This window comes from Scyliorhinus canicula, chromosome 15 (assembly GCF_902713615.1).
Source record: "Scyliorhinus canicula chromosome 15, sScyCan1.1, whole genome shotgun sequence".
NCBI classification, from domain to species: Eukaryota; Metazoa; Chordata; class Chondrichthyes; order Carcharhiniformes; family Scyliorhinidae; genus Scyliorhinus; species Scyliorhinus canicula.
In genome coordinates, this window is record NC_052160.1 from 92,678,884 (window position 1) to 92,702,341 (window position 23,458).

Consider the following 23,458-nt stretch of genomic DNA (forward strand, 5'->3'; position numbering starts at 1 on the left):
AGCAACTAAGGTAGACGATAGTCAGGACGCCAAAGCACGTAGTGATGCAGTGGGGAAGGTAACAATGACAAAGGAGAGTACTTGCAGGCAAGGAGATGGGTTGAAGTGTGTATACTTTAATGCAAGAAGCATCAGGAATAAGGTGGGTGAACTTAATGCATGGATCGGTACTTGGGACTACGATGTGGTGGCCATCACGGAAACTTGGATAGAAGAGGGGCAGAAATGGTTGTTGGAGGTCCCTGGTTATAGATGTTTCAACAAGATTAGGGAGGATGGTAAAAGAGGTGGGGGGGTGGCATTGTTAATTAGAGATAGTATAACAGCTGCAGAAAGGCAGTTCGAGGGGGATCTGCCTACTGAGGTAATATGGGTTGAAGTTAGAAATAGGAAAGGAGCAGTCACCTTGTTGGGAGTGTTCTATAGGCCCCCCAATAGCAGCAGAGATGTGGAGGAACAGATTGGGAAACAGATTCTGGAAAGGTGCAGAAGTCACAGGGTAGTAGTCATGGGCGACTTCAACTTCCCAAACATTGAGTGGAAACTCTTTAGATCAAATAGTTTGGATGGGGTAGTGTTTGTGCAGTGTGTCCAGGAAGCTTTTCTAACACAGTATGTAGATTGTCCGACCAGAGGGGAGGCCATATTGGATTTAGTACTTGGTAATGAACCAGGGCAGGTGATAGATTTGTTAGTGGGGGAGCATTTTGGAGGTAGTGACCACAATTCTGTGACTTTCACTTTAGTAATGGAGAGGGATAGGTGCGAGCAACAGGGCAAGGTTTAGAATTGGGGGAAGGGTAAATACAATGCTGTCAGACAAGAATTGAAGTGCAGAAGTTGGGAACATAGGCTGTCAGGGAAGGACACAAGTGAAATGTGGAACTTGTTCAAGGATCAGGTACTGCGTGTCTTTGATATGTATGTCCCTGTCAGGCAGGGAAGAGATGGTCGAGTGAGGGAACCATGGTTGACAAGAGAGGTTGAATGTCTTGTTAAGAGGAAGAAGGAGACTTATGTAAGGCTGAAGAAACAAGGTTCAGACAGTGCGCTGGAGGGATACAAGATAGCCAGGAGGGAACTGAAGAAAGGGATTAGGAGAGCTAAGAGAGGGCATGAAAAATCTTTGGCGGGTAGGATCAAGGAAAACCCCAAGGCCTTTTACACATACGTGAGAAATATGAGAATGACTAGAGTGAGAGTAGGTCCGATTAAGGACAGTAGCGGGAGATTGTGTATTGAGTCTGAAGAGATAGGAGAGGTCTTGAACAAGTATTTTTCTTCAGTATTTACAAATGAGAGGGGCCATATTGTTGGAGAGGACAGCGTGAAGCAGACTGATAAGCTTGAGGAGATACTTGTCAGGAAGGAAGATGTGTTGCGCGTTTTGAAAAACTTGAGGATAGACAAGTCCCCCGGGCCTGACGGGATATATCCAAGGATTCTCTGGGAAGCAAGAAATGAAATTGCAGAGCCGTTGGCAATGATCTTTTCGTCCTCGCTGTCAACAGGGGTGGTACCAGAGGATTGGAGAGTGGCGAATGTCGTGCCCCTGTTCAAAAAAGGGAATAGGGATAACCCTGGGAATTACAGGCCAGTTAGTCTTACTTCGGTGGTAGGCAAAGTAATGGAAAGGGTACTGAGGGATAGGATTTCTGAGCATCTGGAAAGGCATTGCTTGATTACGGATAGTCAGCACGGATTTGTGAGGGGTAGGTCTTGCCTTACAAGTCTTATTGAATTCTTTGAGGAGGTGACCAAGCATGTGGATGAAGGTAAAGCAGTGGATGTAGTGTACATGGATTTTAGTAAGGCATTTGATAAGGTTCCCCATGGTAGGCTTATGCAGAAAGTAAGGAGGCATGGGATAGTGGGAAATTTGGCCAGTTGGATAACAAACTGGCTAACCGATAGAAGACAGAGAGTTGTGGTGGATGGCAAATATTCAGCCTGGAGCCCAGTTATCAGTGGCGTACCGCAGGGATCAGTTCTGGGTCCTCTGCTGTTTGTGATTTTCATTAACGACTTGGATGAGGGAGTTGAAGGGTGGGTCAGTAAATTTGCAGATGATACGAAGATTGGTGGAGTTGTGGATAGTGAGGAGGGCTGTTGTCGGCTTCAAAGAGACATAGATAGAATGCAGAGCTGGGCTGAGAAGTGGCAGATGGAGTTTAACCCTGACAAGTGTGAGGTTGTCCATTTTGGAAGGACAAATCTGAATGCGGAATACAGGGTTAATGGTAGGGTTCTTGGCAATGTGGAGGAGCAGAGAGATCTTGGGGTCTATGTTCATTGTTCTTTGAAAGTTGCCACTCAAGTGGATAGAGCTGTGAAGAAGGCCTATGGTGTGCTAGCGTTCATTAGCAGAGGGATTGAATTTAAGAGCCGTGAGGTGATGATGCAGCTGTACAAAACCTTGGTCAGGCCACATTTGGAGTACTGTGTGCAGTTCTGGTCACCTCATTTTAGGAAGGATGTGGAAGCTTTGGAAAAGGTGCAAAGGAGATTTACCAGGATGTTGCCTGGAATGGAGAGTAGGTCATACGAGGAAAGATTGAGGGTGCTAGGCCTTTTCTCATTAGAACGGAGAAGGATGAGGGGCGACTTGATAGAGGTTTATAAGATGATCAGGGGAATAGATAGAGTAGACAGTCAGAGACTTTTTCCCCGGGTGGAACACACCATTACAAGGGGACATAAATTTAAGATAAATGGTGGAAGATATAGAGGGGATGTCAGAGGTAGGTTCTTTACCCAGAGAGTAGTGGGGGCATGGAATGCACTGCCTGTGGTAGTAGTTGAGTCGGAAAATTTATGGACCTTCAAGCGGCTATTGGATAGGTACTTGGATTAGGGTAGAATAAGGGAGTGTAGGTTAACTTCTTAAGGGCAGCACGGTAGCATTGTGGATAGCACAATTGCTTCACAGCTCCAGGGTCCCAAGTTCGATTTCGACTTGGGTCACTGTCTGTGTGGAGTCTGCACATCCTCCCCGTGACTGCGTGGGTTTCCTCCGGGTACTCCGGTTTCCTCCCACAGTCCAAAGATGTGCAGGTTGGGTGGATTGGCCATGACAAATTGTCCAAAATTCTATGATTAACCTAGGACAAAAGTTCGGCGCAACATCGTGGGCCGAAGGGCCTGTTCTGTGCTGTATTTCTTCTCTATCTAACTGTGCTGCCCTGTTGATGAGTATTTTTGATGTATTCGACTCACTGGTGCTGCAAACCAGGGCGAAGGCGGATGTCCTTGCCTCTGCTCGTTGATAGCCCGGAGGAGAGTCCTGCTCAGGTGGAGGTCCCCGGTACCACCCAGTGCTTCGGCCTGGCTGAGCGATCTACTGGAAAATATTGTATCTGGAAAAGGTTAAGTACACCACGTCGGGATCGGCGAAAGGGTTCTACTCGAGGTGGCAGCCTTACATCTCCTTTTTCAGGGAGTTGGTTACCATTCATTTTTATCACCACTTTTCTTAGAAATCTCCCCCAAACCAAAAAGGGTCAAAAAGATTCTTTAAATGGTGCACAAGGATTTTCACTCCTTGACTCCTTTGCAGACTTAAGTAGGTGCTATTCAGGTCAAACTAATATTTCAAGTTATTCCAGGTATAACCTATATCTGCAAAGATTGTATCTCCTTACCACTCAGTAGCTTCAATCCTGGATCTTGCTTTACTGAGGTATAGCAAAGTAGACTTTGACTATTTTGTAATAATCATTATTTCAGGTTAGCGTAAATTTTCAACTTTCTTTATTTTGTTTCAAAAGATAAATTCACTGTTTTTACAACAAGTAAAAGATCTTGCTTCTTGAGTACCGTTCGAGTTGATCAGACCTTCTTGGCCCCCATGACAATCTCTCTTCCTCTTGATGTTATCACCAGTCGTGGTTCGCTGTTCGGCTCCTCAGGATGGCTGTCCCCATACACCGAAGTCGCTGCGAAAGCTAATGCTGGCAACTAGCGATTCAGGGTATTTATTACCCTTCTAGAAGCCTTACTGATTACATCTGGTGTTAAACATGAGGATGCTGTACTGTTAACATGAGGGTGCTGTGGTGTTAACATGAGAATGCTTTGGTGTAAACCATAACCTTGGTTTGTCAGACGTTAATACATCTAGTTGCTGTAGTGTCTAACATGATAATGCTTTAATGTTAACATTATGGTGATATGCATCACTGTAAATACACAAGGGGTTAATGCAAATACACTAAGACTAAGTAAACTCTAGCGGGAGCACCAGAGACATCATGACATGGAGACATACAGCTAATGAACACTTAGAATAGGACACGGCCAATGGGCAGTCAAGACACCCAGAGGTGACACTATCACAAGGGGGCAACCCACTCAAAGGAGAGGGCACACATGCTCTTTCTCTTTCCACAGCCGACACTCAGAGAGAGGCAGAGGGGCAGATCAGAAGCATCAGAAACACCACATGGCTTAGAGCAGACTGGCTAGTTAGACTGAGTTACTATAGCAAGATTAGCAGGAGAGTCAAACTCAAGTAGGAGAATTGTTAACTGTTCGATAAATGTGTTGAGCCTATCTCCAAGTCTGAACCTTCCTTTGTCAGAGCATACATCAAGGAAGGAGCTTATGCTACATGAAGAAGCAATACACAACAAACATGACCTTACCCTGTCAGACTAACTTAAAGGGAACACTGGCAAGAAAGCTTCCTGCTAATAATTTTGTTGTATTTCAGCCTTTCAACCCCTTATCATTTTTAAGCATTGCATTTTCTCATATTCCTTTCAAATGTTTCAAATGACATTCTTCCCATTTTACAATTTTACAAAAGTGTTGGTTGCTTTTTGGGAAGAAGCAGTTAGCTGCACTGAATTGTACCATAGCAAAGTCAATTGTCATTTCCAGATTTCCATTTTTTAACTGGTATCATTTACAAATAAACATTATTTCAAGTAATTCAAACTTAAGATTCTGGCAATTCCAATAAATAGCTTGCTAAAATAATTAACTTCTATCAAAGGGTGGACAACTTGTTTTCTTTATGCAACTTGGATGATGGGAGAGAGGAATCCACGTGCTAACTTCCATTTATGGTGCTGAGATAGTCTGCCTAATCCTTGTAGACCTGCATGTTCGGGTCATGGTGGGATTTGTGTTGCTGGCATTATCTACAAAACTATGCAGTACCAGTAGCCCCTCCTGCTTCTCTGGCCCGGGGTTTGCGAGTTTACCCGTGCTGGAGGAGTTTGCTCTCTCCAGCCTTGCTCCATGGCAACATTGGGCACCTTTCCACTCTTGTGAGGCTGCTTCTGGCACCCGGGTTAGGGGTGGGGGAGGGGGTGGGGTTGGTGTGCTGCTTCAGAAGCTGGTGGCTTTGTTTTTTATTGATCGCTTATGTTTATGGTGTGAAGTTAGTATTGCCTGTTCTGTAGTTCCTGTCTTTGCTGTATATATTGCCTTGACTTTTGTACGATGAATCTGGGGCGAAATTCTCCGACCCCCCCGCAGAATCGGAAAATCGCCCGGGGCTGCCGATAATCCCGCCCCCGCCGTGGCAGAAATTCTCCGGCACCCAGGAATTGGCAGGGGCGGGAATCACCCCCCCCCCCGCCGATAGGCGAGCCCCCCCCGCGGCGATTCTCCGGCCCTGCCAATGTGAGGGCTTGGCCCCTAAAGGTGCGGAGAATTCTGCACCTTTGGAGAGGCCCAACGCCTGAGTGGTTGGCGCCACTCCGCTATGCCGGGACCCCCCGCCCCGCCGGGTAGGGGAGAATCCCGCCCCTGTTCTTTGATATAGTCCGATTCCTGGGCAGGATTCTCCCCTACCCGGTGGGGCGGGGGGTCCCGGCGTAGCGGAGTGGCGCCAACCACTCCGGCGTCGGGCCTCCTGAAAGGTGCGGAGAATGGGGCCAAGACCTCACATTGAGGGGCTAGGTCCGCGCCGGAGCGGTTGGCACCACGCCGACTGGCACCAAAACCGGCAACAACGGCCTTTGACGCCCGCCCGACGCCGTGGCTGGCCGAAAGGCCTTCGCCGGTTCGCACTTGCACCGGCGCGTCAGCTGCCGCTGACTTCACCACCGGCGCATGCGCGCTGGGGGATTCTCTTCCGCCTCCGCCATGGTGGAAGCCGTGGCGGCAGCGGAAGAAAAAGAGTGCCCGCATGGCACTAGCCTGCCCGCCGATCGGTGGGCCCCGATCACGGGCCTGGCCACCGATCACCCGATCACCCCGCGCGTCCCCCAGGACCCCGGGGGCCCGCTCGCGCCGCTGATCCCGCCGCCACCAGAGGTGGTTCAAATCACGGCGGCGGGAGAGGCCTCTCAGCGGCGGGACTTCGGCCCATTGCGGGCCGAGAATCGCCGCGGGGGGCTTGCCGATCGGCGGGGGGTGATTCCCGCCCCCGCCTATTCCTGGGTGGCGGAGAATTTCTGCCACGGCGGGGGCGGGATTTATAGCGGCCCCGGGCGATTCTCCGACCCTGCGGGGGGTCGGAAAATTTCTCCCCGTCTGTTTCCTGAGTGCCATGTATGCCATGTATGTGTGGGGGGGATCTTGGAGCACCCGGGGGGGGGGGGGGGGGGGGGGGGGGGTCAAGGGCTTGAAGGTCAGCCCGCATTGCGGAATAACATGCCAGAGGCTTCACTTGTCTCAGGTGCAATGTGTTTTAATGCTGTTCAATTGTGACCCCAACGGCCCTTAGCCTGATCGACCTGCTCTTTCGTGCTCTGTCATTACGTCTAGGTGTGACCCAGGATGCACATCAGAGGTGGAGGCAACCGGCTGCTTGCTGCACCTCGTGGCCTTTGATGTCCCTGATTGGCGTCCTGTGGGAGCCCTGGGGCTGGACGCACCCGGCCCATTTGCCGGAGGCACATGTCTCGCCAGACCATCCTGTTCTGGAGGCTGACTCTGCGATGTGCCATTGTCAGAGGGGGGTATTCGGGGAACTGGTGCCCTTTCAGGAGGCTCTGAATTGGCACCCAGTGTCCCCCCCCCCCCCCCACGATGATTGGTACCCGTAGGACCCTGGGGGTCTTCTGAGGATGGAGCGGCAGCTGGTTTGAGCTCCATGCATCAATCTGGTTCTGACATCCCTGATGACTCCCCAATGTCTGTGCCATGGTGTCGGCGCCCTCGGGAATGCTCCTCAGTGACTGGGACATGCTCTGGAGTGTCTCGGAAACTGGGACATACTCCTCAGCATCCCTGAAAGGTTCCCAGGTACTGGGACAGGCATGCTATCTAGGCGCCGACATCCATCTCTGAAACTCAAGGCCGCACCCTATCAACTGCAGCAGCTCGGGGTAAACCTGCTCCAGAAACGCAGCATCTGCCTAGGACCCAGATGGGCCCTGGGATCCAGCAGACATCCCACTGCTGTCTCCCCTGGATATTCCTGCCTCCACCTGATTAGCATCAGAAAATGTGTGGTGCTCGCCAGATTGTGCCTGACCACTACTTTGCCCACAAAGGTGCGTGTATCTGCGCTGGTGGAGGATGGGGCTGAAAGGTGTGATACAAAGAGGTGGTCTCCTCAGAGCTTCCCAACGAGGTGTTCTCTTGGAAGGCAGCGGGGGGTCCACCCCGGATGGGACAGCACCATTGGATGGAGATCCTGTGAGGGATTGGACATGTGGTCACTGGGAGGGAAGGGTAATTCTGTCTGGTTTTAACTCACATGTAACAGGTCTTATGGGTAGGGATCAGTGGATCCTCGCCTCTGTGCCATACGCCAACCTCCACGTCGATTACTGATCTCTTCTCGACCACCAAGCGACGTCCAGGGCCCATTGCTCGTTGGGGGTGAGAACTCTGATCTCCCCCACTCCGGCGCCCTTTTGGTCTTCTCCTGTCTGTTCTGGGCCCACTGCTCCTCCAGGGACACAGAGAGGACATTGTGAGCCATACGCTTTGTGCATTGTGGGGAGGGGGTGAATGGTGGGGTGGGGGGTGGTGCAGGTGTGGGCACCACTGCTGGATGGTGGGCCAGGGCATGGTATGCTGGGGGGGGGCCGGTGCCAGCCGCATGGTCATTATGGAAAAGGGGGGACGGGGTGGCAGGCGGGGACGGTGCCAGAAGGCCGGTGGCAACTCACCTGTGCGGCCCATGGACGTTGTTGATCTCCTAATGGCACTGGGTGACCGTCCGCCTGGTAATACTCCTCAGCTGCTGGCCGCTGCCACTTCCTCCCAGGTGGCACTGGTTGCCCTGTGGCTGACCCTCCAAGCCACTTGGGAGGAACAGGGCATCCTGTCTGGTCTCGACCCCGTCCAACAATCTGGCCAGATCGGCATCCCTGAATCGTGGAGCTGATCAGTGTGGTGGCATGGCTGCAAGCTGTCTGGGGTTTGTTCTGCGGGGTCGGTTTAAGTGCTGCCCCCACTTGTTAGCGGGGGGCTGACGGGTGCAGTCCCAGCAAATGAGCCGGCGGGGCAACCCTTTGCGGCGTGAAGCCCGTGGGACTTCATTAAGTGGCCCAATTAATTTTGGATACCGGTGACGGTCTTGCGGTGTTCACCGTCTGGACGTTCGCGGCAGTTCCCGTACACTACCACACTTCGAAACTTTTCCCTTAAATCGCACCCCTAATCTCTGGCTTCTTTTCTCTATGGCAAACCATTTTCTTAAACATCTCTCCCCCGCCTCATCTAATGAGAAGTGTGAGAAGCTCACGAATTTTGTCACAAAGATTGAGACCATTCGATCAGCTACAGTGTCAACTCCACCCGACACCAGCTCTGAACTTGTATCTTTACCTAGTTTCTCTCCTATCTCCCCTTGTGAATTTTTCAAGCTCATTCTGTCCATGATACTCACCTCCTGCTGTCTTGACCCTCTTCCTGCTAAACGACTGGCATCTAACCTCCTTCCCCTCCTGTCCCCCATGTTGGCTGATATTGTTTCTGGTTCTCTCTCTCTGTTCTCCCTCTCTCCGTCAAATCACCATCTCCTCAAACCCTCTCTTCTAGACCTGTCTGCAGGCTTTGACATAGCTAATTATACTTGTGTGGAGTGATAATGCCACTGAACTAGTAACCCAGAGACCCAGGATAATGCTCTGGGGACGTGGGTTCAACTCTCACCATGGTATCTGGTGAAATTTAAATTCAATCAATCAAAAGCTAGACTTAGTAATGGTGACCATGACAACTATTATTAATTTCCATAAAAAAACCACCGGGTTCCCTAATGGTTGAGGAATGGAATGAAAATGAAAACCACTTATTATCAAGAGTAGGCTTCAATGAAGTTACTGTGAAAAGCCCCTAGTTGCCACATTCCGGCGCCGGGAATCGAACCGTGCAGCTGGCCTGCTTTAAAAGCCAGCGATTTAGCTGAGTGAGCTAAACCAGCCCGATGCGGAGAAGGCATTTGACAGAGTGGAGTGGAGTTATTTATTTGGGGTGCTGGAGAAGTTTGGGATTGGGCCTAAGTTTGTGGCATGGGTGAAATTGTTAGACAAGGACTTGACAGCATGTGTGCAGATGAACGGTACGAACTTAGGGTACTTTCCACTATTTTGGGGAACGAGGCAGGGATGCCCCATGTCCCCCTTCTGTTCACGCTGGCGATTGAGCCCTTGGCCATTGCGCTGAAGGTCTCAGCTTTATGGAAGGGGAAAGTAAGGGTGGGTGGAGCATAGGGTGTCTCTATAGGCGGACAATCTGCTGCTGTACATCTTGGACCCAAGCTCATCAGTGAGGGACATGATGGGGTTACTAAGGAAATTTGGGACATTTTCGGGATATAAGTTAAATTTAGAGAGGAGTGGATATTTTGTGGTGTCTCCTCCAGGTGCAGGGGCAGGAGTGGGAAGGTTGCCATTCTGGGTCGCGACAACTCATTTTAGGTATTTGAAGTACAGGTGGCGCCAGACTGGACACAGCTTTGCAAGCTTACTTCATGACCCTGATGGGGAGGGTGAAGGAGGACTTGGTGGATTGGATAGTCGCCCCTTGTCGTTAGCAGGCTGGGTGCAGGCAGTAAAGATTAACATTTTACCAGCATAAATTAACTTTCTGTTCCAGTGTCTGCCGGTTGTTTTGTCAAAGTCATTCTTCTGAGCGGTGGACAGGCTGGCCTCATCATTTGTGTGGGTAGGGAGGGTAGCCAGGATAAGAAAGGCAGTGCTCCAAAGTGGGCGGTAGTCAGGGTTTTGGCTCTTCCCGCCTTGTTGCACTGTTACTGGGCAGCGATATTGGAGAAGGTGTGGGCTGGAGTGCAGAAACCGAGGCTTTGTGGGTGCAGATGGAGGCAGGTTCTTATAAAGGGTCGGGGTTGCGGGTGCTGGTAATGGTACTGCTACCATTTACCCTGAGGAAGTAGGGAGTTAGTCCTGTGGTGGTGGCCACGCTGAAGATTTGGGGGCAATTCTGACAGCACTTCAAGTTGAGGGCAGGTTCGAGGGTGATGTTGATAAGAGGGAATTCGCGGGTTTGAGCCGGGGAGGATGGATATGTGGCTCCGAGGATGGGAGGAGAAAGGGGTGAAAGAGATGAAGGATCTGTTTTTGGAGGGATGGTTTACAAGCTTGGAGGAGCTGGGGGTGTAGTGTGGGCTCCAGCGTGAGGAGGGCTTCAGGTATATGCCACAAGAAAGGTCTTCCTGAATTTTCCGGCGGCAATGTCCTCCTCATTGTTAGAGGTGCTGTCGGTGGGGGAGCTAGAGAATGGGGTCATTTTGATGATTTACGGTAGGATCATGGTGGAGGCCAAGGAGCCTATGGAAGGGTTTAAGGCCATGTGGGAGGAAGAGTTGGGGATGGAGTGGAGGAAAGATTATGGTATGAAGTGCTGCGAAGGGTCCATGCCTCGATCTTGTGTGCGAGGCTGGGGTTGATTCAATTAAAGTATCAGAGGTCCCACACGTAGATTTGGAGCCGGGTCCCCTGGAGGCCATATTCGGGGTGTCAGACCTGCCGGAGTTGCAGACGGGGGCGGGGGCAGATGTTTTAGTCTTTGCCTCATTGATTGCACACAGGATGGTCCTGTTGGGGTGGAGGGAAGCTTCTCCCATAGTGCCTTGGCATGACTGGAGGATCTAATGGTGTTTCTATATTGGAGAAGGTGAAATTGTCTCTTAGAGGGCCAGATGAAGGGTTCCACCAGAGACGGGTTTCTTTGTCTTACATTTGGGGGATCTGGCTGCTGTTGAGGTGTGTGGGGGAGGGGAGGGGTAGTTGAGGGGGTAGGGTGACTTGAGGTTGGCATTTTCTGTTGTAAAACTGTTAAAATGTGGAACATTTGAGTTAAAATATATATTTTTTTAAATAAACTGTCTGTCTTTGAAATTGCTCCTGTCCTGTTCAGAGGCAACTCTTCAGTTCACTGTCGTGAGATCAGCTGGTTCTGGTCTGTCCATAGTCAAATCCTTAACTGAGTGTTTTTCCAGAAACTGCTAGTCTGTATAAAGACAGACCTAACCTCACTGTATTGGGAGCACTGCTTCTTGTCTATTCACATCCCAATTTTAAACTAAACATCTTTCATCTGCAACCTCAACAGCTGACTGCTTCAGCCTCTGGCTCCTTCCATTAACTATATCATCTTACTAAAATTAAACTGAAATGTCTTTAATTATCTACTGCCCAGGGAACTTTCTCTTTCTACATGCAACCCTCCATTCGCCCAACCAACCTTTACTTGTAGCCCCAAAACCTAGCTGTTTTGCAAACAAGGATTTTTTAAAACATGATTGCAGCAGTCACACACACTCACCCAGATTTTTAACCCTTACTGCACCAAATACATATAATACAACATATTTGAAATTCCAATATTCACCACAACTCCTGACTTGTACTTTTGGGGGTCAGGAAGTGAGTTACTTGCCACGGCATTGTCCTCCTAAGTCATACCAAGTCGCCACCCCACCACCCCTGTGCTCATTGAACTACATTGGCCTCAAGGCAGCACACTCTTCGATGAGGTGACCAAGAGCTCAGTCAAAGAGTTAGATTTTAAGTAGTGTCTTAAAGCAGGAAATGAGGTAAAAAGGCAGAGAGAGAGGCTTCGGAGGACATTCCAGTGTTTAGGGCCATCAGTGGTTAGCCCTGTCGCCTCACAGTGCCAGGGACCCAAGTTCAATTCCGGCCTTAGGTGATTGTCTGTGTGGAGTCTGCACATTCTCCCGTGTCGGCATGTGTTTCCTCCCCGTGTTCCGGTTTCCTGCCAGTCCAAAATGTACACGTTAGGTGAATTGGCCAGGTTAATTTGCCCCTTAGTCTCCAGGATGTGCATGTTAGGTGAGTTACGGGGATAGAGTGGGCCTAGATGGGGTGTTCTTTCAGAGGGTCAGTGCAGACTTGATGGGCCGAATGGCCTCCTTCTGCACTCAAGGGATTCTATAGATGAAGCAATGCTTCAAGTCTAAAATTATTTTTTTTTCAAATTCCTCCATGGCTTTCTTCTAACCCCACAATCATCCTGTATATCTGCGCTCCTTTAATTCTCATCTGGAGTATCCCCAGTTTTATTCATGCCACCATCAGTAGTCATGCCTTAAGTTGATGGCCCTAAACACTGGAATGTCCTCCGAAGCCTCTCTGCCTTTTTACCTAATTTCCTGCTTTAAGATATTACTTAAAACCTACCTCTTTGACTGAGCTCTTGGTCACCTCATCGAATATCTTTTTATGTGCCTTGCTGTCATATTTTCTTTTGTAATGCCCGTGGCAAAGCACCTTGGGATAATCTGATGTGTCGTCATTGACCTGAAATATTAACCCTTTTCCCATCTGCACTGAGATGGGGTGGTAGTTTATACAGCCTTTTGATGTTGTACAATTCCCTGAAAATTGCAAAGTGATTGCTTCAGTCCTCTTAATGACACACCCAACAACCCTGGTGCTGCCTGTGGGCTCCAGGCTGAAAGTAAAATGGTCGTCACTGGAAATAGGGGTAGGAATTCTGGTCCCAGGTTCTGGAGGCCATTTGTCAGCCTGCCTAATTTGACGTACCAATTTGTTGTACAGATAGGGACGGTCGAAAAATAATCGAGACAGGTTAAAGAGTAGGCAGATTGAATGAACAAGAGTAAGGGGAAAACCCATAGAATCATTATCCTGGGCATGGACAGAGTCGGAGTGGACTGCCATGTTATGCACTGACTCTCTGGGAGAATAATCCAGCACTGGGACTTTGAAAATCTCACTGACTCTCTGGTGACTATAGAAACCAAATAAATTTTTGGCTGTCGTACAACTTTTGTGGATGTCGTATAACTTTTGTGGATGTAGGCACTGAAACTTTGGGGATAAGAATTCCATCCACTTGTAATTCCATCCCCACTGTAGATCTCAAGTGGAGAATTGACTATCTGATTGGAGGGAGTGATTTGTAGATGGAGGAGATAGGGAATGGAGAAATGGGACTGGTTTTGGTGGCTCATTCGTCTTGTTGGCTCAGCCACGAAACTGGGAGACATACTCTGCTGTGTGATTCTGTAAATTGTCACGGAGGCACTGGCCTCTGGAACAAACATATGCAACATAACCTCTTAAGTGTAAGGTTAACATTGCCCTTTAAAGGAAAATGTGAGAAGTTCATGAGGGGACATTGGCAGTTATAGAATCATACAATTTACAGTGCAGAAAGAAGTCATTCAGCCCATCGAGTCTGCACCTGCCCTTGGAAAGAGCACCCTACCTAAACCCACACCCCCACCCTATCCCTGTAACCCAGTAACTCCACCTAACGTTTTTGGTCACTAAGAGCAATTTAGCATGGCACATCTTTGGACTGTGGGAGGAAACTGGTGCACCCGGAGGAAACCCACACAGACACAGGGAGAACATGCAGACTCCACACAGACAGTGACCCAAGCCGGGAATTGAACCTGGGACCCTGGAGCTGTGAAGCAACTTTGCTAATCACTGTGCTACCGTGCCAGGGAATGTTTGCTTATTGGGAAGTATTGGGAGTAACGGTGCTCTCCGACACCAATTGCATGGAGGTAATTGTCGCTGTGAATCAGTCATATTTCTTTGTTTTACAAGGATGGCATTACTAGAAGATGGGACAGCACCATGCAAGGATAGGGAGAAGAGCTTGATGGGACCGATATAGTTTATCTGCCGATACTGTTTTTACGTGCCTGTTTGTGCAGATTTGGGGTAACTCTACACATTGCCTGGAGGGTTCAGAGGTGTCATTCCATCAGTGGCCAAAACCAGAGATAACCCTCGTTCCCCCCAAATGGAGAATTCATCTCTACACCTTTCTGTTCCCTGCTATCGCATAAATCAGAAACCACACAGTATGTTTAGTTCAATTACTTTCCAGATTTATTTCCAGATGTTAAAATTCAAGCATTTCAGCCAATTAAAGAATGTGATTTTATAATCAATGAAAAGTGATGGAGAGAGTAGACCCCATTGGGAATTCAGCCTGTCCCACATAATTGTGAATACGCTAGTGCATCACCATAGTGACACTTCCCATCCCATCCCACTACCCCAGACCATGTGATCTCCTGGGAGAGGCAAAAAACCAGATCAAAAACCCAGGCCAATTTGGGGAAAAAAATCTGGGAAATTCCTCTCCGACCCCATTAGGCGATCAAAACGAGTCCAGGAGATCACGCTGGCGCTCTACATGACAAGGCAACTGCTTGACCCAACGGTTATGCATCAGAATTAGGGCAGCCCGGTGGCACAGTGGGTTAGCCCTGCTGCCACACGGCGCCAAGGTCCCTGGTTCGATCCGGCTCTGGGTCACTGTCCGTGTGGAGTTTTCACATTCTCCCCGTGTTTGGGTGGGTTTCACCCCCACAACCCAAAAGATGTGCATGGATTGGCCACGCTAAATTGCCCCTTAATTGGAAAAAATGAATTGGGTATTCTAAATTTAAAAAAAAAGACTATGCATCAGGATTCTGATGTACAATTTCCAGACTGGCCCCGCTTGGTGCAAAAGGCTGACCACTGGCTGAATTGTACTGGAGACGGTCTGTCTTCACTATCCAGTTAAAGGTGAAAACGGTCTGTCTTCACTATCCAGTTAAAGGTGAAAACGGTCTGTCTTCACTATCCAGTTTAAGGTGAAAACGGTCTGTCTTCACTATCCAGTTAAAGGTGAAAACGGTCTGTCTTCACTATCCAGTTTAAGGTAGTAGTGGATTTGTAGAGACAGAGGAACAGCACACTGTAATCCATTGCAATTGATAGCCGGCACTCTAACCAGTGGGAGCACTGCTCAGGCCCCAATAACAGGAGCAATAAGTAAACATTGGATCGTCCATCAGGGAGATGGCTGAGACCTCTTGAGCCTCATGGAGATCGGAAACACTCATCTCCACCAATTCCACACCCACGGATAAAAGCTGTCAGATGAGAAGACAGCCATTTTCTGCTTATTCTTCATCTGAAATGTCGTCTCCACCATCCACTGTGCAGCCTATATTGACACTTGTAAAATTACTTCAGTTAGTGCCGTCAAGTGGCTTCATTAGTGCGTTTGGCGTTTGGTAACACAGAACTTCTGTGTTGCTGGGACAAAGAATGAAATGCTTCACTGGTATGTCTCTTTTCTCGTCAATACCTTGATTGTATTCTTACCAAAAAGGCAAGTTGTCCGGTAACCACCAGCAACATCCTTTGGCACAAATTCCGCTCTGGCTCTCTGGGAAAGTCCTCCAAACGTTGAGATGATTCACATGAGTATAGGACCTAATTGTCGTGAGCAATGGCACAATTTGTCAGGTGACAATCTCTCAAGACTTGACATCTCTCCAACCTTGGAGAATATATCCCTCATGTGTGTTCGCTCTCTGCCCTTATCTCCACCACCCCCCCCCCCCCCCCCCCCCCCCCCCCCAACCACCAGTCCAGGATTAATCTTTAAACCCAGCACCAAAGTCAGTTTATTGACACACAGAGCAACCCAGAAAAAAGGAAAACAAACATTCCCAACACTCCCTCCAAGGCTTAAAGAACAACCAAGTGGGTGCCGTGCTACACTGTGCCACTTGACGATATGACAAGGGAGCAGCTTCCGATGGATTGGCTGACAAACAGAACTGACTTTCGGGAATGCTGACCCTGGGCACACTGGGAAAATGGGAACTCCCCACAAAACTCACATTGCTGGAATATCCTAATCTGCCAGAAACTGGGAAGATTCAGAACTGGATCCTGATGGTTCAGCATATTCTTTAGATATGTAGCTGTCACTCGGTTAATACATATTCCTTTGATCTTTCTGCCGTGGGAGCCAGAACAAACATTACTCGGGAGCCAATGGCAAAAAGCGGTGTTCTATCTAAGCAGAGGGATAGAGGATGGAATACCAGGTTACTCATATATTAATTCTGTGAAGATAGACTTGTTGCAGGGTTAACCAATGTGACAGTGGTTTCAATCTGATTGTATCATTCACATTCCAAGCCTGATAATAACACAGTTGAATTATTTCAGGTCCATGTTCCAGAGCCATCTGGAAATTGCAGCTGCACTCCTGAGCGTGGCCCAGTCACAGCAGGCCATGGCTGGGAACATCGCCAGTAGAGCCCAGGCGTAGGCTGATGTGGTGCTGACGCAGAGGGAGGTGGCCCAGTCCTAGAGGGAGATGGCGCAGGCACTGGCTGATGTGACACAAACCCAGAAGGTGGTGGCGCAGTCGCAGCGTGATGTAGCGCAATCCCAGACGGAGATGGTCCACTCCCTGTGTTCCATGGCCGTGAGCGTGCAGACCCTGGTCAAGGCCAGAGAGGGCCTCCAGGACTGGCAGTGCCAGGTGCCAGGGGAGCCTTAGGGGATAGCTCCTCTCGCACCCTTCTCCCATGGGGTAGCCCAGGGACCAATGGGCACCCCGAGGGTGAAGGTGATGGGGCCCGTGATGGAGACTCCCGCAGGGGAGTTGCCGGAACACCACAGCACCTTGGACTCCCCCTCTCCTGTCCCTGGTGCATCTGGTGGGCAGCGGGCAGAATGGGGTGGCACCATGCCATCCAGGACACTCAAGCAACAGCCTGGCCCAACCAGGCCCAGTTGCCCCAGTAGATGTTCACCAATGGGGACCCAGGTTGCAGGGTGGGAATCACAGCAGGCCACCTCCACTCCTGCTGTACTGCCTGGGGAACCACCTGGATGTAGTGTTAGGGCCCGTAAGGCAAGAAAGCTAGATGTTTGTCATGTTGGCACAGTTTAGTTCTGAGGGCTCGGGCTCAAATCTATAAATATACGTTCATGTTAAATACCTGTTGCCAATATTTCAACCTGCCTCGGTGCTCTGCCTGATGGGTGTGAAGGGTGGGCTGGTCTGTGCTGGCCTGGAGTGAGGTGGGGGTAATGGGTGGATGCTGGCGGGGGGGGGGGGGGTGGGGGGGGTGGGGGAGGGGGTGGGCGGACCCTGTAGGTGGTCTGGGTTAGCCTCCCACCCCTCCAATCGCCCCCACCACCACATCCCCAGGGATTTGATGGGACCGTGTAATGGAATGGAAAGCTTGCATGCAGGGATTACACAGGTGGATGGCGGAAAGTGCTACCATGAGCGGGCGTCAGACATTGTCAAATGATGTAGAGCACCAGAGCTCATTGCAAAGCAGGTTGTCTTCATCCTCCATCTCATGGGCCAGACCTCGTGTTACTGCCAACCCAGGGCCCGCATCCCGTAGTGCGACAGGTATGTATCACGGAGGGTCTTGAGGATGAGGGGTGGCTGGGGGGTGGGGGTGGGGGGGGGGGGGAACGAGGGAGTGAGTAGTTTGGATGTGGTGTCTGTGGCCCTGGCCAGTTCTACCCCTTCACCCCCCCCCCCCCCCCCCCCCCCAGTTGATGAATTTGGAGGCAATCAGAGTGCCCCGTGAGCATTGGCCCTGGCGCATACGTCGTGCGTGCGGCTACCCATGCCTTCCTGGGCTCCATGTCCTGCCCACCCTCACCCTCCCCCGAATTTTCCTCGTCAGACAAGGTCTGAAGTTCATCCTCCTCCTCCAACACATCGCCCCTCTGCAGCAGGCTGCCACAATGCGGATGACACTCTGAGCATCAACCTGGAGGACCCGTCCAGAATGGTCCTGGCATCTGAACCGCATCTTCAGGAAGCATGGCTCGATCATGCTCCTGGTTGCTGTTTCAGCTATCGACTTGGATGTTGAGTTTGTAGACAGCTCTGAGACTGACCCAGAGGAAAAGCTGTGACAATTTCATTATGCAGCTCCACAGACCACTCACACATTTGTGAGTTTGACCAAGGTGATCCCGTGCCTGGATCAGCTCAACCAGAAAGCATTGCCTTCTCGAATGACAAAGGGGCGGCACCTGTAGCCCCAGTTCCAACCTTAACTCAGGCACCAGACACCTTGGCACTCCAACATGTTGGTCAGGCCGCATAAGTGGGTGTGGTCATACAACCCAAAGGTGATGTGACGCCTGAAACCCTGCAGACCTCTCAGCACACGGTAACAACCAGCACCACGCCAGAGGCTGCTACGCCAAAACATAAAAGCAAGCGACGCAAAAGAATACATCATCATGTTCTCAAAATAAAGAGAAAGAGGAGAAGACTAGGAGAGCTCGCTCATCCCACCAACAAACCATCAACGGACACAGTGGCAAGTAGGAAACAGCATCACACAAGGGAGCGAAAAAGAGAGAGACTGGTGACACAAGTATGGCAGTCATGGACACAGGCCTTCCAAAGGCACAGAGCAAAAAGGAAGAGAAACACGAGGCCGGCACATAAACCAATCTTCGAACAGGCTGGCAACAGCTCAAATGATCATAGAGGTGAACCCATGAGGAAGGCACAGTGATCTGTGTAAAAGAGATGGAAATTGGCCAGACATATCATGATTATGGACACCCTAGTTAAACTTATTCACATTGTTTGACAAATATCATGTTTGTTTAAAATTAAAGATCAATGTTGCTTGTAAACATATCTTAATGTTTTACGAGAAGGGGGATGTGGTGATATCTGTCAGCAATATGATGGGTGGGATGCTACCTCAAACCAGCAGGTGGCGGTGCAGACACACCATGCTGTCTCAAGACTGGGGTCATGTGACCAAGGATTGTCATATAAGTGGAGACACATACGCCCATTGGCAGAAGGTCGCAGATGGTAGGAAGATAAACAGGTGAGTACTAAATGTAGTTCCAGAGGAGTAATAAGGAGACTCCATGATAACGTGCTCTGTAACAGATTGCTATCTTACCACCCGAGACTCAATAAAGATCCTGGTTTGGACAAGCCAAGGTGCTTGGTGGATTTCTTTGCAAGGTATAGAAGACCATGGGCGGCACGACAACATAGTGGTTAGCACTGTTGCTTCACAGCGCCAGCATCCTCCCGCAAGTCCCGAAAGAAGTGCTGTTAGCTAAATTGGACGTTTTGAATTCACCCTCACTATGCCCGAACAGGCGTGGAGTGTGGCGACTAGGGGCTTTTCATAGTAACTTCATTGCAGTTTTAATGTAAGCCCACTGTGATGATAATAAAGATTATTATTATTAAGACCAAACACAATATCTCCCTCTCTTAAGCTCACTCCCACTCTCTTCCCTCCTCCTCTCTCCACCTCTCTCCCCCTCGCTGTCTCTCCCACTCTCCCTCCCCTTACTCCCTCCCTCCCTCTCCCCTCTATCTCTTCTTTCTCTCTCTCACCCCCTCCCATTCGCACTCACACTTTACCTCTCTCCATCTGTCTCTTACTTTTCTACCTCCCTCATCTCCTTTCCCTCTTTCTGTCTCCCCCTCACTCTCTCCCTGCCTCTCCCTCTCTTCGCCCCTCTATCTCTTCCTCTGCAACTTCCTCTGTCTCCCCTTCTTTCCATCCATCACTCTTTCTCTCCCTCTCTCTGTCTCATTCTGTCACTCTCACTCCCCTTTCACTTTCCCCTCTCTCCCCTCCACTTTCTCTCTCTCCCTCTCTCACTCTATCCCTCTCACTCGCCCTCTCACTCATCCTCTCACTCTCAACCTCTCTCCTCCACCCTCCTTCTTTCTTTATCTTTCTTTCTCCCTCTCTTATCAGCTCGCTCTCTCTTTCTCCTCTCACTCTTTCTGCCTCCCCCTCAATCTTTCCTTCTTTCTCTCCCTCTTTCCCTCTCACTCTCTCCTTCCAGCTCTCCCCTCCCTCCATTTCCATCAATCTCTCTCCCCCTCTGTCTCTCCATTAACTCTCAATCTCACGTCCCCTCATTTTCGCTCTCCTTCCATCTTTTGCTTCCTCTCTCTCTCCATGTTTCCTTCTCACTCACTCCCTCTCTCTCTCCCTGTCTCTCTCAACCTCACTCACATTCTCTCTATTGCTCTACCTCCTCCTCTCTCCCTCCTTCTCCCTCTATCTCTCTTTCTCACTTATTCACCCACCCCCCTCTCTCTTCTGCTCTCCCTCTCCCCCTCTATCCCTCATTCTACCTCTATCACTCTCTCTCACACTCCTCCCTCTGGCTCACTCTCAATCTCACTCCAACTCTCTCTCTACATCTCTCTTTTTTCCCCTTTCTGCCAATCTCCCTTACCATCTCTCTCTTACTCTCTCTCTCCCCCTCTCTCCTTCCTTCCCTCTTTCCCCTTTCTTTCTGTGCCTTCCCCCTCACTCTCTCCCTGTCACACCCTCTCGCTTCCTCCCTCCCTCTCCCTCTATATCTTTTTACTCCTCTCACTCTCTCTCTCCCCCATCCTTCTATTTCCCCTTCTCTCTTAATCTCCCTCTCTCCATCTGTGATGTGCCATCAATTAACACAAGACGAGTAGTGAATGAAACTGAGGCTTTAATAAGCTAAACAGAAAGCCTCCTGGCCTCTGATCCCGAACTGGGGCAGGGCCGGAGGTTGGCCACGTTTATACCGAGCTCGAGGGGAGGCGGAGCCATCAGGCAGTGGTTTGCCACAATACATGTAATACAGTAACAGTTTATCACAATACATATAATATACTAACAGTGGTTTACCACATTCACCCCCTGTTAAAAAAAGAGTCCAGCATGGGTGAAGTAGCCTTAAAGGTCCAGTCTGTCGGGGGCTTTGACCTTCCGCCGTGCTCGCCTCAGTCCCGGCTGTGGTGTGTGCACTGGTGTCGAGACCTGCGCGTCCGGGAGCGTGTTGTTTTCTTCTTCGCCCAGTAGTTGAGTCGGTGGATGGTGGGGGGTGGAGCATTGTAGGGGAAGGGGTGTTGGTGAAGGTTGCCGGTGGGCCTGCGGGTGCCAAATCTTGAAGTAGCCGGGTAGTGGTGGAGGAATACGGTGTAGGGTCGGGGTGGTGGTGATGGTCGCTGGGGAACCTGCAGGTGCCAAATCCCAGAGGGAGACTGTGTCCTGCCACCCGTCATGATGTGCCATGTAGGCATATTGTGGATTGGCATGGAGGAGCAGGACCTTCTCGACGAGGGGACCCGATTTATGACTCCTCACATGCTTCCGGAGGAGGACGGGCCCTGGGACTGTTAGCCAGGGCAGGAGCAAGACCCCTGAAGTGGACTTCCTAGGGAAGGCAAACATAGGTTCGTGAGGGGTCTCATTGGTGGCAGTGCACAGGAGTGACCGGATGGAGTGGAGCGCATCGGGAAGGACCTCATGCCAGCGGGGCACTGGGAGACCTCTAGACCGTAGGGCCAGAAGGACGGCCTTCCAGACATCGCGTTCTCCCTCTCTACCTGTCCATTTCCCCGGGGGTTGTAGCTGGTCATCCTGCTTGAGGCGATGCCCTTGCTAAGCAGGAACTGACGCAACTCGTCTCTCATGAAGGAGGAACCCCAATCGCTATGGATGTAGGTGGGGAAACCAAACAAGGTGAAGAGACTGTGCAGGGCCTTGATGACGGTGGCAGAGGTCATGTCAGGGCATGGGATGGCAAAGGGGAATCGTGAGTACTCGTCAACAACGTTGAGGAAGTACATGTAACGGTCAGTGGAGGGGAGGGGCCTTTTGAATTCGATGCTGAGGCTCTCAAAGGGGCGGGAAGCCTTTACCAGGTGTGCTCTGTCTGGCCGATAGAAGTGCGGTTTGCACTCTGCGCAGACCTGGCAGTCCCTGGTCATGGTCCTGACCTCCTCGATGGAATAAGGCAGGTTGCAAGCCATGATAAAATGAAAAAAATGGGTGACCCCTGGTCGACAGAGGTCATTGTGGAGGGCCCGAAGTCGGTCTACTTGTGCGCTTGCACATGTACCGCGGGATAGGGCATCTGGGGGCTCATCGAGCTTCCCAGGTCGGTACAAGATCTCGTAGTTGTAGGTGGAGAGTTCGATCCTCCACCACAGACTCTTGTCGTTCTTGATTTTGCCCCGCTATGTATTATTGAACATAAAGGCAACTGCCCGTTGGTCAGTGAGGAGAGTGAATCGCCTGCCGGCCAGGTAATGCCTCAATGTCGCACAGTTTCTACAATGGCTTGGGCTTCCTTTTCGAAGGAGGAATGTCGAATTTCGGAGGCATGGAGGGTACGGGAGAAGAAAGCCACGGGCCTGGCCGCCTGGTTGAGTGTAGCGGCCAGGGCAAAGCCCGATGCATCGCTCTCCACCTGGAACGGAATGGATTTGTCCACAGCGTGCATCACAGCTTTGGCAATATCAGCCTTGATGCGGTTGAAGGCCAGGCAGGCCTCAGCCGTCAGGGGAAAAAGGATGGATTTAATGAGTGGGCGGGCCTTGTCCGCATAATTGGGGACCCACTGGGCATAATAAGAGAAGAACCCCAGGCATCTATTCAGGGCCTTGGGGCAGTGGGCGAGGGTATGTTCCAGGAGGGGGTGCACACGGTTGGGGTCGGGCCCGAGGACTCCGTTTTCCACAACGTGGCGAAAGATGGCTGGGCGGTTTGAGCGGAAAACGCATTTCTCCTTATTGTATGTGAGGTTAAGGAGCTTACCGCTGTGGAGGAAATGCCGGAGGTTTGCGTCATGGTCAGGCTGGTCATGGTTGCAGACGATGACATTATCTAGTTACGGGAACATGGCTCACAGCCCGTACTGGTCAATCATTCAGTCCATTTCTCGCTGGAAGACCGAGACCCCATTGGTGACGCCGAAGGGGACCCTGAGGAAGTGGTACAGGCGGCCATCTACCTCGAAGGCACCGTATTGGCGGTCCTTCGGCGGATAGGGAGCTGGTGGTACGTGGAGATGACGGCGCCCACGGGTCACACATGGCATGTGGCGCGGCAGGTGGGGGCGGTCCCGACAGGCAACAGGCAGTGCTGCTGGGCCGAGGAACGTTAGGGACAGGTTGGGCCTGGCAGACTTTGCCGAAGTGGCCCTTCCTCCCACACCCATTGCAAATCGCTTTCCGTGCAGGGCAGTGTTGTCTGGGGTGCTTACTCTGGCCACAAAGTAGCATTTCGGGTTTCCGGAGATGGCGGGCTGCTGCGCGGCACAGGCTTGAGCCACACTCGAGTCAGGTGATGGTGGCGCCCATGACATCCACGAGGCTGCCGCGGGTTCAGTGTGTAGGCCTCCATGTTCTGGAAAGCCACTTCCAGCGAGTATGAGAGCTGCACTGTCTCTGGGAGGCCGAGTGTACCCCCTTCTAGCAAGTG